General features: G+C 42.6%; 1 long non-coding RNA gene across 4 annotated transcripts; it reads left to right on the top strand.

Annotated features, from left to right (window-relative positions):
- Window positions 1-2,950: 2,950 nt before the first annotated feature.
- Window positions 2,951-11,966, top strand: LOC142311795 (uncharacterized). Of its 4 annotated transcripts, none has more exons than XR_012754295.1 (6): window positions 3,495-4,077; window positions 4,156-4,200; window positions 4,293-4,366; window positions 4,450-4,524; window positions 4,607-4,738; window positions 5,902-11,966. It is a non-coding gene; the product is annotated as an uncharacterized LOC142311795 (long non-coding RNA). The 4 variants fall into 4 exon arrangements; XR_012754294.1 differs by lacking the exon at window positions 5,902-11,966 and adding an exon at window positions 4,967-5,068; XR_012754296.1 differs by lacking the exons at window positions 3,495-4,077; window positions 5,902-11,966 and adding an exon at window positions 2,951-3,488 and having other exon boundaries at window positions 4,607-5,068.
- Window positions 11,967-16,821: the final 4,855 nt, after the last annotated feature.

Here is a 16,821-nt window from a genome sequence, read left to right as displayed (position 1 = left end):
TCTCCTTTGATCACGTTCGAACACGATGGACAATTCAAGCAAGGGAAGGTACCCGTACGTTTTGGTGCTAACAAGGTTTGTACATTTTTCTTGTCGCTGCCAATATCCGCTTTGACCAGGGAATCTTTTATGTTTTGGGGTCTTTTCTTACACATGATAGGTGGAAGTATAAACGGCCCTATCTCTGGATATGCTTTTTTTAGAAGCGGCCAGTGGCGATTGATAATATTGTAAATCTTAGGCATAGACGGGTGATACGTATGAACAAATGGTATCCTTTCCACTGTTGCTGTGTCTATCCCTGAGGGGGTGGTGAAAGATAGTCTTTCTCTTTCTGTCTTAAGCAATGTTATTGGGTAATTACGTTCTATGAACCGATTGGACATTTCTTCAAGTCTCTGCTCTCTTGTGTTCTCATCCGATACTATCCTTGTAACTCTTGCAAATTGAGATCTAGGTAGACTATTCTTAGTCGATTTAGGATGACAGCTACTGTATAGGAGCATACAATTCCGATCGGTCGGTTTACGGAATAGGTCTGAGGATAGATTGCCCATTGTGTCTTTTTTGATGTACGTGTCCAAGAAACTAATTTCTTCCTGATGATGATTTAGCGTAAACTTGAGCTCAGGCCACACTTTATTAATATGGTCATCAAATAAAAGCAGGCTTTCCAAATCTCCCTGCCAGATGCAGAATATATCATCTATGTAGCGAGCCCATAGAAACGCCAGTTCATCAAAGGCTGGGTATGAATACACAAAGCGCCCCTCAAAATAGTCCATAAACAAATTTGCATACGCCGGGGCTACATTCGAGCCCATCGCGGTCCCGTGTTTCTGGATATAAAAATCGTCCTTAAAAAGGAAATAATTTTCATTGAGGACTATCTCGAGGAGGCCTATAGTGAAGTCAATCGAGTCCTGGCTCAGATTAGTCTTATTGAGCGCGATTTTGGTTGCCCTAATGCCTTTGTGATGGGAAATTGAAGTATATAGACTGCTTACGTCCCAGGTGCACAGGAAGCTGTTAGGGGGGACCTGTTTTAGATCTCTGACCTTTTGTAAAAAGTTGTTGGTATCTAAGATAAAAGATTTGGTATTTTTAGCCAAGGGGGTAAGGACTTTCTCTAGATAAATTGATAGAGGGGAAAGAACGGACTCTGTCGATGCTACTATGGGCCGGCCAGGAGGATTAATGAGAGATTTATGGATTTTAGGTAATGAGTAGAATACCGGTGTTATGGGATGTAGTTTAGTGAGAAAGGTGCGGGTGGTTTGATCAATAGTACCTCTGTCGAAGTGAATAGATAGAAAGCTTTGGATTTTCTGTTGAATTTTGAATATCGGGTCTGAAGATATTTTCTGATATGTCATAGTATCATTAAGTTGGCGCTTAATTTCATTGATGTAGTCCTGTGTATTTTGGACCACGATCGCTCCACCTTTGTCAGCGGGTTTTATAGTTATGGCCTTGTTGTCCCTTAAAGAAGATATAGCTAATTTTTCTGAAGTATTAATATTACTTCGTGTCGGGTAAAAGCCCAATTCATGTTCATGCATATTGTCTTTAATGTCACGGTCCACTAAAGCTATAAATGTTTCTACAGCATGATGAGTTTTAGGTGGCATAAAGTGACTGGGATTGTGAAGACCCAACGTCTTAATGTTGGTTTCTTTAAGGACTGGTTGTTGATCTATGTTATGGAGTGTAGTAGAACCAAAGTGAGTTTTGAGCCTAACTGACCTATAGAACCGTTGCATGTCATTTTCAAGGGTAAAGGAATCCCATTTAGGTGTAGGGCAAAAGGTCAAGCCTTTGTTGAGTAAGGACAGTTCATTAGGTGACAAAGTATAGTCAGAGATGTTGACAACTAAATTGGGACCCTTACCTGTGAGCGCAACGTCATCCCCCAGTCTCCTCCTCCTCCTCGACCTCCTCGTTGGTTTGTTCTTCTTTTTATTGGTCCTAAAAAAGAGGTTGAATGGCTGCCACTGGACTCGCTTCCTGAGGAAGCGGATTGATTGTGAGTAGGTGGTCTTCTCCATTGTCTTGTATTGCTGGTTTGCCAATCGTTCCATCTGTACACTCGGTTTGACAGATAGTCCTCTGTGTCCCTCTGGAACTTCTGTCTTTTCTTCTCCTCCAAGTTCCTTTTAAATTCTTTTAAAGAATCTTCAGCTTTTTTCTTATAGGCAGCTAAGTCCGCAGGGGTCAACGCATCTGCCAGTTGTGTTTCTATGGTTAGAATTTTCTCTTTCGATTCCCTTATCGCTGTTTGTAGATGTTCAACTGTGAGTACGATCAAATCCAGGGAGCACTTATTCAGAATCTGTTGAAATCTTTTACAGTACTCCTCGTTGCCCGAAAAGAGAGTGGGTCTTAAATTACACCTGAGGCCCCTTGGAATGCGGCTCTGCCGATAATATTCAGCTAGGGTAGTACAGTGGAGATCCAGGGAAATAAATGTCCGGTTCTCCTTCTCCCAGTCCCTGGTCCTAACCTCTCTAATGGGAGTTTTCAAAAACTCAGTAGAGTTAGTCACTTGTGCTAAAATGCTATTACTGGTAGTGTCATCGTAAGCAAAAGTATCGGATGACATGAGTGGGCAGGTTCAATCACCAAGAAAAGCTATAGTAAAGGTATATATGGTGTGAACACTGCTCTATTAAGGGTGGTATAGAGGTGCTAGTGAGAGGACCAAGGTCCGGACTATAGAATGTAAATTCAAAACACTGCACTCTCTTCAGCATGAGGTAATAGTAAAAGAAAGTCAACAGATTCGTTTTTATCGTGCAAACCAAGTGTCTTTATTTATGAACAAAGTTAGTGGGAGGGACTAAGGGACGTTTCGGCCCAAGCTGGTCAAAGCGGATATTGGCAGCGACAAGAAAAATGTACAAACCTTGTTAGCACCAAAACGTACGGGTACCTTCCCTTGCTTGAATTGTCCATCGTGTTCGAACGTGATCAAAGGAGACCACTTTACGCACCCCAGATCTGGCAAAAGCTTCCCAATAAAAGAATACTTTACCTGCTTGAGCAATTTTGTGGTGTACATCATCAAATGCCCCTGTGGACTATTGTATGTCGGCGAAACAATCCAACATGTCGGTGACCGCATTGCAAGCCATAAATCCACCATTAGGTGTGGAAAATTATGGCTACCCATTCCACACCATTTTCACGAAGCTAAGCATAATGTAGCGCAGTTACGGTTCCAGGTTATTGATAAAGTATATAGGCCCAGGCGCGGAGGAAATCATATTGAGCTTCTCAAAAAAAGAGAGAGCTTTTGGATCCATAAGTTACAAACTCTAGCACCTAAAGGTCTTAATAGAGAGATAGATTGGCTAATATAATGATGGTACTATACCTTTGTATTTGCCCTAAACCGCACTAACTATGTTATGGTACATTTTTTACAGAAAACTTGAGAAATACCATCCTCACCTTTCCTTCTTCCATCGTACACTCACTATTAGACGGTAATGTATAAAATCAGCACTCTCTATTTTAGTCATGTATAGATGGTAATGCTAGTTCACTCTATTAGTATATTGGGACCCTTCCTTTGTTTATGTTTTTTTTCCTAGGTCATACCTTAAAATGATTGGATGTAAACTAATCACTATTGATCTTTGACAAAATGAGGAATTTATTATGTATATGCCTGTGTATTACATTGCAGTTGCCTTTATGTCCCCATACTTCCAAATGCTTCATACACTACTGCCTTATACATTGACTAGATAGATAATACCCCCTCTGGTATCATCAGTCGTTCACTACCAATAGACTGACATGTGCAGTGTCCGCCCCCTATCCCTGCATTGATCTCGAACGACACACTGAGGATAAACATCCTCCCACGTCTATGTACGAGTTTAGCCCTACTGCACATGTGCGGGCACCTCTATTCAAGACTTAACGGTACCACCAATACACTAATAGCAGCGCAGGTCACCAATACGCAGGTGCCGGCGTCTCCGTGCACTTCCGGGTTCAGGAGTTAAATAGCTCCCAAACCTGTTAACTCACTGCTCTAAGCCACAGTCTGGGAAGACGGCTGCAAAGGTATGCGATAATCTTATCTGTCCCTAATCCTTTCAACCTCCAATCTGTTAACTCCATACTCCCCCTTCTGCTTTTCAGAGGACTCCATTACCCACTGCTACATTCCTATCCTAAAGCCTGCAGGTAATATGTGTCACTTCATTAACTTCCAAGTACGGCTGTATTTTCCTCTCACATGTAATGTTGTTACTAAGACTTATCCCTCGTGATTACAGATGCAAGTAAGCCCCCTATGCTTCTAGACAAAAGTGCATTATACGTGACCTTATCCACTTACTGTAAACCTAAGGTAATGGTATACAGGGGATCCACTACATGGGGGTGCTATATATCATGTGTTACCTGCTGACCACATACGTTCTCATCCTTCAGGGACCACGAGTTATTGAACTCTCCCAACTTAAAAGGACAAATTCCAATAGTTATTCATTTGCTAGCACGAGCAAGGTAATCAGTTATCCCCCCTCCCCCATAGTGCTACTCCCCTTATAGAAATACTACCCTTTCATAATCATGCCTTTATCTGCAGGGCTTGCGTTTTGCTACTACCACAATCCTTCTATCCTGGGTGGAGTGCCTCACCATTTCTATACCAAAAAACCCCCTAAAAAGGAGAGAGAAAAAAATTCCCTCTGTGATATTAGTTCATCTATGATTGGAGGTATGCAAATTTTTCATGTATTGTCAAATCTTGCCTTTCATCTTATTGTCATTGCACATATTGGCTGTGACGACTGGAGAGTTACTTCAACTGCTGATATGCTATTACTGTGCCTTTTACACCAACTAGGACATGATTTTCCATGTAATTATGTATATATGTATATGATCTGTTGATATTCTTGTGATATATGTAAATAGTTATTTCTTTTTCTTTACCCTTCCCCAGTGTGACTTGGTATGAAGAAGGCCCAGCTTGGGCCGAAACGTCCCTTAGTCCCTCCCACTAACTTTGTTCATAAATAAAGACACTTGGTTTGCACGATAAAAACGAATCTGTTGACTTTCTTTTACTATTACCTCATGCTGAAGAGAGTGCAGTGTTTTGAATTTACATTCTATAGTCCGGACCTTGGTCCTCTCACTAGCACCTCTATACCACCCTTAATAGAGCAGTGTTCACACCATATATACCTTTTCCTGATGATGACATCTATGCGGTAAGGGATATCGTGGCCATGAAAACCGTACGGGGCTGACAGTTCTTCCTGGTGGACTGGGCAGGGTATGGTCCTGAGGATAGGTCCTGGGAACCCCGGGAGAATGTGGGTACTCCTCTGATACGTGCCTTCCTGTCCCGGTTGCGGGGAGGGGGGCGTGGGGGAGAGGGTACTGTCACGCTCCCCGACTCCCCTGCTAGGCTCCCCGGCTCCCCTGCCATGCTCCCCGGCTCCCCTGCCTTGATTGCCGGCTCCCCTGCCACGCTTCTCCGCTCTCAGGTCGCGCTCCACCGCTCCCGTGCCAGGCTTCCCGGTCCTCCGCTCCACAGCCTTCCTGCTCCATCGCCTGCGGTCCCCAGGCAGCCCGGTCCCCGCTCCCGGCGCCCGTCGGCAACTCGGCCCCAGCCCGGCTCTCCTGCCTCCTGTTCACCACTCCCTGCTCTGGCTTCTGGCACCCGGGCCTCGCGCATGCGCATTAGGGCACGCACGCGGTCATTGACCCTCTCTTAAAGGGCCAGTGTCCTCCAACGGGATATTGAAGAATCAGGTACAGGGTATATAGGGGGATCCTTTCCAAGTGGGCGGGGCCTGTTCTTCGTGTTTTGCTAAGCTAGGAGTCAGGTCTCCTTGTGTCTTGCGGTATACTTACCTATCTCTCTCCTAGAGCCACTGCTGCCTCGCCATCCGGTCCTGATGATACCCGAACCCCGAACGGTGACTGTCCGCCATCCCGTCAGTCCATACCATCTCTGATCCCTGTGGTGACCCGTCTTCTCGCTCCGTCGGTTCCGGACTCTGCCTGACAACATCTCGGCCTCCGAACCTGAGCTCCGTCACCCGGACTACCTTCGGTGACTCCGTGGTCCCAGGGACTTCTACACACCACTCCTTTGAACGGACTGTCCTGCTACCTGTAGTGCTCCGGCTACCGGACACCTTGCCTTCAGTGAGGTGTTCGGCCCAGTGGATCCACCTCCTGGGTCTGCCCGTCCACCTGGCCCTAACACATACAGACACTCATTAATTTACTGTTTTCCAGTCCTTCGGTGAACAAGCTACTTGTTACAGCAAATTATTTGATATTTTGACTCCTCAGTCAAGAGCACCTGCAGCCAATTTTTGGCACCCCAGTTCCTATGTTTTTGTGCATTGTAACCTTATTTGTATGTTGGAGGTATTGCTTTTAGGCAGGAATTCTTCCTTAAGGCCATGTGCGCACGTTGCGTAATTACATGCTTTTATGCTGCGTTCAGCACTGCTGCGTAAAAGCATGCATCCTGCGTCCCCAGCACAATCTATGTAGATTGTGCAAATTCCATCTGCACGTTGCTTTTTAGAACGCAGCGTTTTGCACGCTGTCAAAACGCTGCATTCTAAATAGTAACATGTCAATTGTTTTGTGCGTTCTGGATGCTTTCTCCACTCTGTCTATGGGGAGGCAGCATCCAGAACACACGAATTCTGCAGACACCAAACTTTCAGAACGCAGCTTTTCAGCTGCGTTCTGAATCACACAACCAGTGACTTTACGCAGCGGTGCAGAACGCACTTATATGCGCACATGGCCTTAAGGTTAATTCTGGCCAGATTTCTCCAAAGAGTACATAGGTGTTGCTGAGTCTCACTACTTACTGACATTTCTGAACTGATCGAACTGCTGAACATTTTCCAGTTTCAAAGAGAGGTTAGCAGGATGTTTCTTTCATCTGCTACAATCAGTCTGCTGTGTTTATGGTTCTCAACATTACCCTTTTCTTGGTATTTTTACAAAAGAGATTGAACAAACGTCTTGAAACCCCAAACAACTCTGGAATGTTTACTTAGAAGAACTAATGCTGAATTGAAGGCAAAGGGGTTATACCAAATATTCATTTGAGTTTGAGTTAGACTTTGTTAATTCGTTTAGCATTTTGTTGATTAATAGAAGTAAACTATTAACACTTTTAATTTTACTTTTCTATAGCCAAATTGATTCAGAGACAAAAAACTATTGAATTTAACTTATTTTGTGCTGCTAAAATGAATATGATGCTTCATTTTGCTGATTGGTCTAATTTCCAAGATCAAGAGGAGGTTGTAATTACTTATGACACCTTTCATGCAGGCTTATAGAAAAATTGTATCTTTATTTCATCATCATTATTGCATTGTTAGTAGCTAGTCTGTTACATTGTCTATTTAGTTTATGCTTTATTCTTATTTTTTCTTATTTTAACAAAGCAGATACAAGTGCATCTGAATAAATTAGAATATCATAAAAAAATTAATTTATTTCATTAATTCAATACAAAAAGGGAAACATATTATAGTCATTACAAACAGAGTGATCTATTTTAAGTGTTTATTTCTGTTAATGTTGATGATTATGACTTACAGCCAATGACAGTCCAAAAGTCATTATCTCAGAAAATTAGAATATTATGTAAGACCAACTGAAAAAATATTTTAAACTCTGAAATGTTGGCCTACTGAAAAGTCTGTACAGTAAATGCAATCAATACTTGGTCAGGGTTTCTTTTTCATTAATTACTGCATCAATGCAGCGAGGCATGGAGGAGATGAGTCTGTGGAATTGCTGAGGTGTTAGATAAGCAGACATGTGTAGAAATTACAACGGGCTCACCACTGAAGCCCGTGGTAACCGCAGGGATGCGACCAATGATGTACTAGTATGTCATTGGTGGTGAAGGGGTTAAGTTGATTCCATGTGTTTTAGTGCTGGTGGGGGCATAATAACTCATAGGCGCATCTGACTGTCAAATAAAAATATTGACAGGCTGACTTTTTTGAAAATGAACATTTCCGGGATTGACCCGGACTTGTGAACCCTAATAGAAGACATTGGCGGAACATAAAGCTAATTCAAATGTTCCTTTTTTTCTATTGTTTTGCTATGTACCCCTTCAGACCCCAAAAAGGGTATATGGTTCATGTTTATTTTTCTTTTCATCCTCCTCGTACACCATATCATGTCAACACACCAGAGTCATCATGTAACAGTCAATCATAAGTTTAAAAGGGCCAGCCTTAATCAATTTTTAGAGGGCCAGCAGCCGACCCTCACTCACTATTTTCAGAGGGCCAATAGGTAGCCCTCACTCAATTTTTAGAGGGCCAGATACCAGCCCTTGGTAATTGTTCCCCAGCCGCCACTCTTTCTCTCTATGAACTGTCCCTGCCTTACACTATCACGTATCCCATAATATTACCCGTGCCCTCAGTGATGTTACCAGTAAGGTCTACTTAACTACCGACACGTGAACAAGTGCTTGTGGCCAGGGATGCCACAATTTCCTGACTGCATACTGGTTGAACCTTGTGGAGGCTGGGACAGAGTCAGCCTATGACATCACACGTGCTATCACGTGTGATGTCACAAGGAATTCCCAAGGATGGCGGGCTATAGTTTAATCATGATTTCCCAAACATCCTACACCAATTGCTGCACCATATCCTCAATCTCCGACATCTGCGGCATCCGCAAAGAAATCTTTGAAAAATCCCCTCAGAGCCTGGATCCCCTTCTCTCCCGCACCTCAAGCTCACTATCAATATTCAAGCCTGTCACAGAAGAAGAAGTGACGCGTCTCCTTGCCTCTTCCCGCCCAACAACATGCACCAGTGACCCTATTACCTCACATATCCTTCAGGCTCTCTCCCCAGCTGTCACTACCTATCTAACCAAAATGTTTAACCTCTCTCTTTCATCAGGTATCTTTCCTTCATCATTATAACATGCCATCATAACCCCTCTACTTAAAAAACCTTCCCTCAATCAGAACTGTGCCACTAACTACAGACCAGTCTCTAACCTTCCCTTTATCTCTAAGCTCCTGGAACGCTTGGTCCACATTCGGCTAATCTGCTATTTATCTGAAAACTCACTTCTTGATCCCTCTCAATCTGATTTCCGCCCTTTACACTCCACCGAAACGGCCCTCACCAAAGTCTCAAATGATCTATTAACAGCAAAATGTAAAGGCCACTATTCCCTATTGTTTCTCTTGGATCTCTCAGCTGCTTTTGACACTGTGAATCACCAACTTCTCCTCACCATGCTCTGCTCTATTGGCCTCAAGGACACCGCCTTCCTCCTCCTATCTCTCCAACCGCTCCTTCACAGTTTCCTTTGCTGGCTCTTACTCCACTCCTCTCCCCCTCACCTTTGGGATTCCTCAAGGCTCAGTCTGGGGCCCTGTCCTTTTCTCTCTATACACAGCCCCTATTGGACAAACCATCAGCAGATTCGGTTTCCAATACCATTTCTATGCTGATGACACCCAATTATATAAATCATCTCCAATCATCACCCCTGCTTTGTTACAAAAATACCAGAGATTGTCTGTCTACTGTCTCTCAAAGCATGTCCTCCCTCTATCTGAAACTGAATCTCTCCAAAACTGAGTTTCTTGTGTTTCCTCCCTCTACCAACCAACCCTCAACCCAACATCTCAATTACCTTCGATGATTTAATCATTATTCCCAAGCAGCATGCTCACTGTCTTGGGGTCATATTTGACTCAGAACACTTTTTCATTCCTGTCATGCTAAATTCTCCTAAAAAGGGGCTGAAAGCCCGTACTTACGAAGCGCTCACTGATATCCTAATCAGGCACGAATACTAACATTCTTTATAGCAAGATATTATTTATTTTAATAGCACATGAATAATCAATGGTACATAGGCATTAGCACTACTTTATAGTCATAGAATCTTATATAATAACAGAAATATGCATCAACATTACCGTATGTTGTACCACGCCTTTCTTATCGGAGGGACTCTATTAGTGAGAAGGAAAACAACCCGGCCTCTGCATCACAGGAACAGTGCGTCCACTTGAGCGTCCTGGAAATGTCCCTATCTCACTAAGTGAGCCCTGTATTTTTATACATTGTGTTCGTCTTGTGTACCGAGTATTGCAATTGTGACCAGCATGTGATTGCTGAGTCATGGTCATGTAACCTGACCACACACTGCTGTGGGCACCATTAGCTCCCTGTATATTTTGCCAACTGACCACTAGTTTACTGCATATTTTGCAATGAGCCGTGAATTTTACATGCCAGTTTCCTACACATGTCTTTAACTAACCACGAGTTTCCTGCATATGTTAAACTGTAAGGCTATGTGCGCACTAGAAATGTGAAGTTTCTCAAGAAACTTTCTCGAGAAACTTCTGGGAGTGAAAGATTTCCGGACCTCCGGAAAAAATCCACACCAAATCCGCATGCGGATTTGACGCGGATTTGCCGCGGATTAGCCGCGGAATTGCCGCGATTTTCCCGCGGGTGGTTCCCTGCGGATTTCTGCAGGCTGTACTGCCGAAATCCGCAGGGTACCTGCGGAAATAATGGACATGTTCATTTTCTCAAGAAAGTTTCTCGAGAAATTCTTCTCGCGGAAATTTCTTGAGAAAAATCCGCACCAGTGCGCACAGCTTTTTTTTTTTACCATAGAATTTGCTGGGAAATGTCTGCACAAAGATTGCAGACATTTCTCAAGAAATTTCCGCGGCAAATCCGCGGGTAAATCCGTGGGTAAAAAGCTCTAGTGCGCACATAGCCTAAGCGTTCCTTCCTCATAGTGGTTATGTTCGAGACTTACTAACACGTACACTCTTCATCATGGTGAAATCGGGTCAACCAGAGGACATCTTTCTGATACTGAGTTTTGGATAGATCAAATAATACCTGTGATCACCATCTTTTGATTAGGATTCCTATCTAATCACACACAAATTTCAGTCATATCACATTGGTATCACAATTCCCCATATACAATCACTCACTCGCACATGTCACCTGCATCTCAAAAACATCTCCAGAATCCGACCATTTCTTACTTTCGAAACGGCAAAAACCCTGTCGCTCTTATTCATTCCCGTCTGGATTACTGCAACTCTTTATGGATTGGTCTCCCTCGGACCAAGCTCTCCCCTCTCCAATCCATCTTGAATGCAGCAGCCAGGGTCATATTCCTGTCCAGCCGCTTCACCGATGCCTCCACCTTGTGCCAGTCACTACACTGGCTACCTATTAGCTACAGAATACAATAAATACTCATATCCCTCACCCACAAAGTTCTCCACAGCTCTGCAGCACCATATATCTCATCCCTCATCTCTGTCTATCATCCTACCCGCCCCCTTCGTTTCGCAAATGATCTTAGACTAACATCCTCCATAATACGAACCTCACACCTCTGTCTACAAGACTTTTCTCGTGCCGCGCCAGTTTTCTGGAATGCACTACCCCAAAGAATGAGACTAATATCCAGCCCCCAAGTTTTTAAGCGTACATTAAAAACACATCTCTTCAGACAAGCTTATCATAATAACTTACTAACTTAACTCTCTCCTGTCCCACCTTCTAAATGCTACTCGTAACCTTCTCTCTCCTATTTCTATCCTCACATCCTACATAAAACCAATAGCATGTAAGGGCACCCAAAAGGTTACTGTCTAAAGACCAGATCATTCTTCTTTATATGTAACCAATTATCTAGCATAACGATGGCCGGCTAGACCTACAAGTGTGCTTCAACTTTTGTGTTCCCCTTCTTCCCCATAGATTGTAAGCTTTTGAGCAGGGTCCTCATTCCTACTGTAGCTGTTGAAGTATGTACTATTTTGTTTTGTTTTTGTCTATACAACCCCCCACCTGATTGTAAAGTGCTGCGGAATATGTTGGCGCTGTATAAATAAACTTTATTATTATTATCTCCAATTTGTAATCTTCGAGCTTATCCTCCATGTCAGTAGCAAGCTGTAAGCACTGCAGCACTGCTTCGGTAAAGCGATAACAGATTATGGTGAATCTAATCTTTAGATGACAAACAGCACATTGTTGCAGAGCTGTTGAAAAGTTTAACAGACCAGACAGAACTGTGACTCTCGATGCTTAATCTACAACCAGACAAAGTCGTGTGTGATAATATCCTTAACCACCTGACATCTCTGAAGCTTGGCAACTTTCACATGTACCAGGCCTGACTGATGTGCTCAATTTAATGGTTTTCTGAAAACCTACCAAGATTTGCCTGAGCTACTTGTAAAGGTACACCACATATGCACCCCTTTTTGTCCCGCAGCCATTCCTGTGACCCTAACAGTATATGCATTTTCTAATACCTCATATATATTTGAAATATATTTTTTGCACCTTTTTTTAACACGGGGTGCAGCCGGGCCTCTTAATACGGCCGTGCATAGTGGAGTCTCTGTCCCTTGTGTGCTGCAGTGAGTAGTGTCCGGGTAACCCGCCTAACCTAATAGTAAGGGCGTGATAATAGGTTGCTGGCTGGATACCATGCGCATACGAGTGTGAACAGTGCCCTATGCGCGCCACTAGTGTGCAATTTACCTTGCACCTGTGAAGTGTCCATCATGTTGAGAGGTTTGTCTGCATCCTGTTGGTGCATTAGATGTGTTGGCCTAGGCTAACTGGACTGGTTGCCCTCTTTTTTGCTGTGAGTATATTAAATTTTTGGAGGAGTTTTTATCTCCTCTTTCTGTTGCTATTTTTCGATATTTATTAGTGTAGGGACCCACAAGCATGAGGATCCGTGATGAGGATTGTGGGCTTATGTACATTGGCCAATTTACTAACTAATACCTCATATATATTTGAACTATATTTTTTGCACCTTTTTTTAACACGGGGTGCAGCCGGGCCTCTTAATACGGCCGTGCATAGTGGAGTCTCTGTCCCCTGTGTGCTGCAGTGAGTAGTGTCCGGGTAACCCGCCTAACCTAATAGTAAGGGCGTGATAATAGGTTTCTGGCTGGATACCATGCGCATACGAGTGTGAACAGTGCCCTATGCGCGCCACTAGTGTGCAATTTACCTTGCACCTGTGAAGTGTCCATCATGTTGAGAGGTTTGTCTGCATACTGTTGGTGCATTAGATGTGTTGGCCTAGGCTAACTGGACTGGTTGCCCTCTTTTTTGCTGTGAGTATATTAAATTTTTGGAGGAGTTTTTATCTCCTCTTTCTGTTGCTATTTTTTTAAATGCATTTTAGCCAACATTAATTACTGGTTATTTACTGTTCACAGCCCATGCTACAAGGAGAACTTTCCATCTCTCCTTCCAGGGGTGGAGAGAGATAGTAAAATAGTGTAATATCAGAAGGTCCTAGTTGAACAATTAGTATCAAAATTTCTCATCTGACAGTGCTGGTGGCAGAAGTCAACCCAGGAGAGATGAATGAGACACATAACAGGTCCATCAGAGGCAGGGGAACACTATCAAAGGTTTGGGACAGTTTTATTAGACCCTCCCAGCGCCCAAACCCGAATGCGTGGGATAGTATGACAAGGAGGGAAAAGTTTAAGAAGATGGTGAAAGAGTACCTAGGCGACCATACCAGTGTCCTCCATGATTACTCTGTGCCATACAAATATTGGGTATCCATGCTGGAAATGTAAAGAATGGAATCTCAGCACAAAATTAGACAAATTGAGTTCATGACTGCTGCAAAAAGTGAAAATTTATTCCCATTTGCACTACAGAAAAATGCAATGTTTCAACCTCATCAAGGATATCGGTGTAGAGGGAGCCAGGATATACTGTATAGTGCCTTGCGAAAGTATTTGGCCCCCTTGAATTTTTCAGGCTTCAAACATAAAGTTAAAATTTTTAATGTTATGGTGAAGTATCAACAACAAGTGGGACACAATTGTGAAGTTGAACAAAATTTATTGCTTATTTTAAACTTTTTTAAAAAATAAGTAACTGAAAAGTGAGGCGTGCAATATTATTCGCCTCCTTTACTTTTAGTGCAGAAGTTCATTGAGGATCTCTGAATGTTGTCCTAAATGACTGGTGATGATAAATATAAGCCACCTTTGTGTAATCAAGTCTCCGTATAAATGCACCTCCTCTGTGATAGTCTCAGTGTTCTGTTTAAAGTGCAGATAGCATCATGAAGACCAAGGAACAAAACAGGCAAGTACGTGATACTGTTGTGAAGTTTAAAGCCGGATTTGGTTACAAAAAGATTTCCAAAACTTTAAACATCCCAAGGAGCACTGTGCAAGCGTTGATATTGAAATGGAAGAAGTATCATACCACTGCAAATCTCCCAAACCCGGCCAGCCATCCAAACTTTCATCTCAAACAAGGAGAAGACTGATCAGAGATGCAGCCAAGAGGTCCATGATCACTCTTGGTGAACTGCAGAGATCTACAGCTGAGGTGGGAGAGTCTGTCCATAGTACAACAATCAGTCCTACACTGCATAAATCTGGCCTTTATGGAAGAGTGGCAAGAAAAAAGCCATTTCTCAAAGATATCCATAAAAAGTGTTGTTTAAAATTTTCCATAACCCACCTGGAAGACACACCAAACATGTGGAAGAAGGTGCTCTGGTCAGATGAAACCAAAATGAAACTATTTGGGCACAATGCCAAACGATATGTTTGGCGTAAAAGCAACACAACTCATCACCCTGAACACACCATCCCCACTGCCAAACATGGTGGTGACAGCATCATGGTTTGGGCCTTCTTTTCTTCAGCAGGGACAGGGAAGATGGTTAAAATTGATGGGAAGATGGATGGAGCCAAACACAGGACCATTCTTGAAGAAAACCTGTTGGAGTCTGCAAAAGACCTGAGACTGGGACGGAGATTTGTCTTCCAACAAGACAATGATCCCAAACATAAAGCAAAATCTACAATGGAATGGTTCACAAATAACTGTATCCAGGTGTTAGAATGGCCAAGTCAAAGTCCAGACCTGAATCCAATTGAGAATCTGTAGAAAGAGCTGAAAACTGCTGTTCACAAACACTCTCCTTCCAACCTTACTGAGCTCAAGTTATTTGCAAAGGAAGAAAGGGCAAGAATTTCAGTCTCTCGATGTGCAAAACTGATAGACACATACCCCAAGCGACTTGCAGCTGTAATCACAGCAAAAGGTGGCGCATCAAAGTATTAACTGAAAGGAGACGAATAATATTGCACGCCCCACTTTTCAGTTAATTTTTTAAAAAAGTTTAAAATAACCAATAAATTTTGTTCAACTTCACAATTGTGTCCCACTTGTTGCTGATTCTTCACCATAGCATTCAAATTTTTATCTTTCTGTTTGAAGCCTGAAATGTGGGAAAAAGGTTGAAAAATACAAGGGGTCCGAATATATTTGCAAGGCACTGTACTGTAGGTGTGTCCAAACTTGATAATGGAAGCATGCAGTGCCAGGTGGGGTATGGAAGCATGTGCCACAGGGGATCCACCATGTAAATGGTAGGTGCCTCAATTTGTCTTATTTGGTGCTGAGATTCCATTCTCTGCTAATGGGGACTCTTTACTTTCCTCGAACACAATTCTCAGTGTGCCGGCTTTTCTCTACAAGCTGGACATCTGGCATGAACTGTCTCTCTACGCCCTGAGTTGCTGACTTTCCCTATCAGTGTTTTGTCAGAGGAAGTTTTTAGTGCCACAAGCAGCATAATGGCTGATCAACTGAAAATGCTGGCAGGCTGTCTATTTTCAAATTGAACAAGGCCTGGATTAGTCCTGATTTCTCAACCCCAGCAGAAGACAGCAGCAGAACATCAAGCCAAATCAACGTGAGGGCCAGTCTCCGCCCCAGCCACTGCACCAGTTTAGCCTCCTCCACCACCGCCACTGCCCTCTCCGGTAAGACACCACCGGATTACAAGACGGACCCCATTTTTTTCCATCTTTTCTAGCTCTGAATTTGGGGTGCATCTTATAATCCAGTGCGTCTTATAAAACGAAAAATATGGTAGTTGATAATAATGCTACGACAATTCACTAGAAATCTCACAATTTTACTGTGGCCTTCATGGAACCAAATGTTACAAATTAGGCCTTTGCTTTCTTTTAAAAGGTTTTATTTTAAAATTTAAGCAAATGTGAGAAACTGAAAAAGAAAAGCAATAAACAGTACGCTGCGGGCAAGTAGACTTGCAAAAAAGTTACATGTAAGACATTGTTTGTAATGAAATCATAATAAAGACGCATATGATGAACAATTATTTTCTTGATTTGGATGGGTTTGTATGCTCGGTCAAACATCGCTCCTTATCTACATATAGCAAATTGTTTTCATCTACTGACAAAACAATGACTTTACTATAGGGAAGAGGAATAACATTACACCTGCTCTCTGAAATACCCATACCCAAAATAGAGGACTTACCTTCGATCATACTATCTACTGCTGTAGCTTGAATTGAATCCAGTCAGATAAGATTTAGCCAAATATTTGTGGCCATTTGTTGTTCACATTAATTTTGTAATGAGATATTTTGATTCACTAGCTTAAATTACTGACTGAGATTAGATATCAATAGATTTACATGCTATAATTATGATTTTCTGGGTGTAATAAAAAGTTAATAAAAGAAAATCCTCATACAGTATATATTCTGGAAACAAGGAAAGCCCAATAAACATATCTGATTCCTTAGGGACCTATTAAGATGTAAGTGGACTTTGAGGGGGCCCATTGAAAACGCTCCAAAAGTGATAACATTTTAAAAACTGTACCCCTCAAATACTTCACACTGCTGTCAGTATATGATTTAACTCTTCATGTGCTCCAAATT

Source organism: Anomaloglossus baeobatrachus, chromosome 1, assembly GCF_048569485.1.
Source record: "Anomaloglossus baeobatrachus isolate aAnoBae1 chromosome 1, aAnoBae1.hap1, whole genome shotgun sequence".
In the NCBI taxonomy this organism is placed as follows: Eukaryota; Metazoa; Chordata; class Amphibia; order Anura; family Aromobatidae; genus Anomaloglossus; species Anomaloglossus baeobatrachus.
The sequence above is the reverse complement of the archived record's forward strand: the minus strand, read 5'-3'. Positions and strand labels throughout refer to the sequence as shown.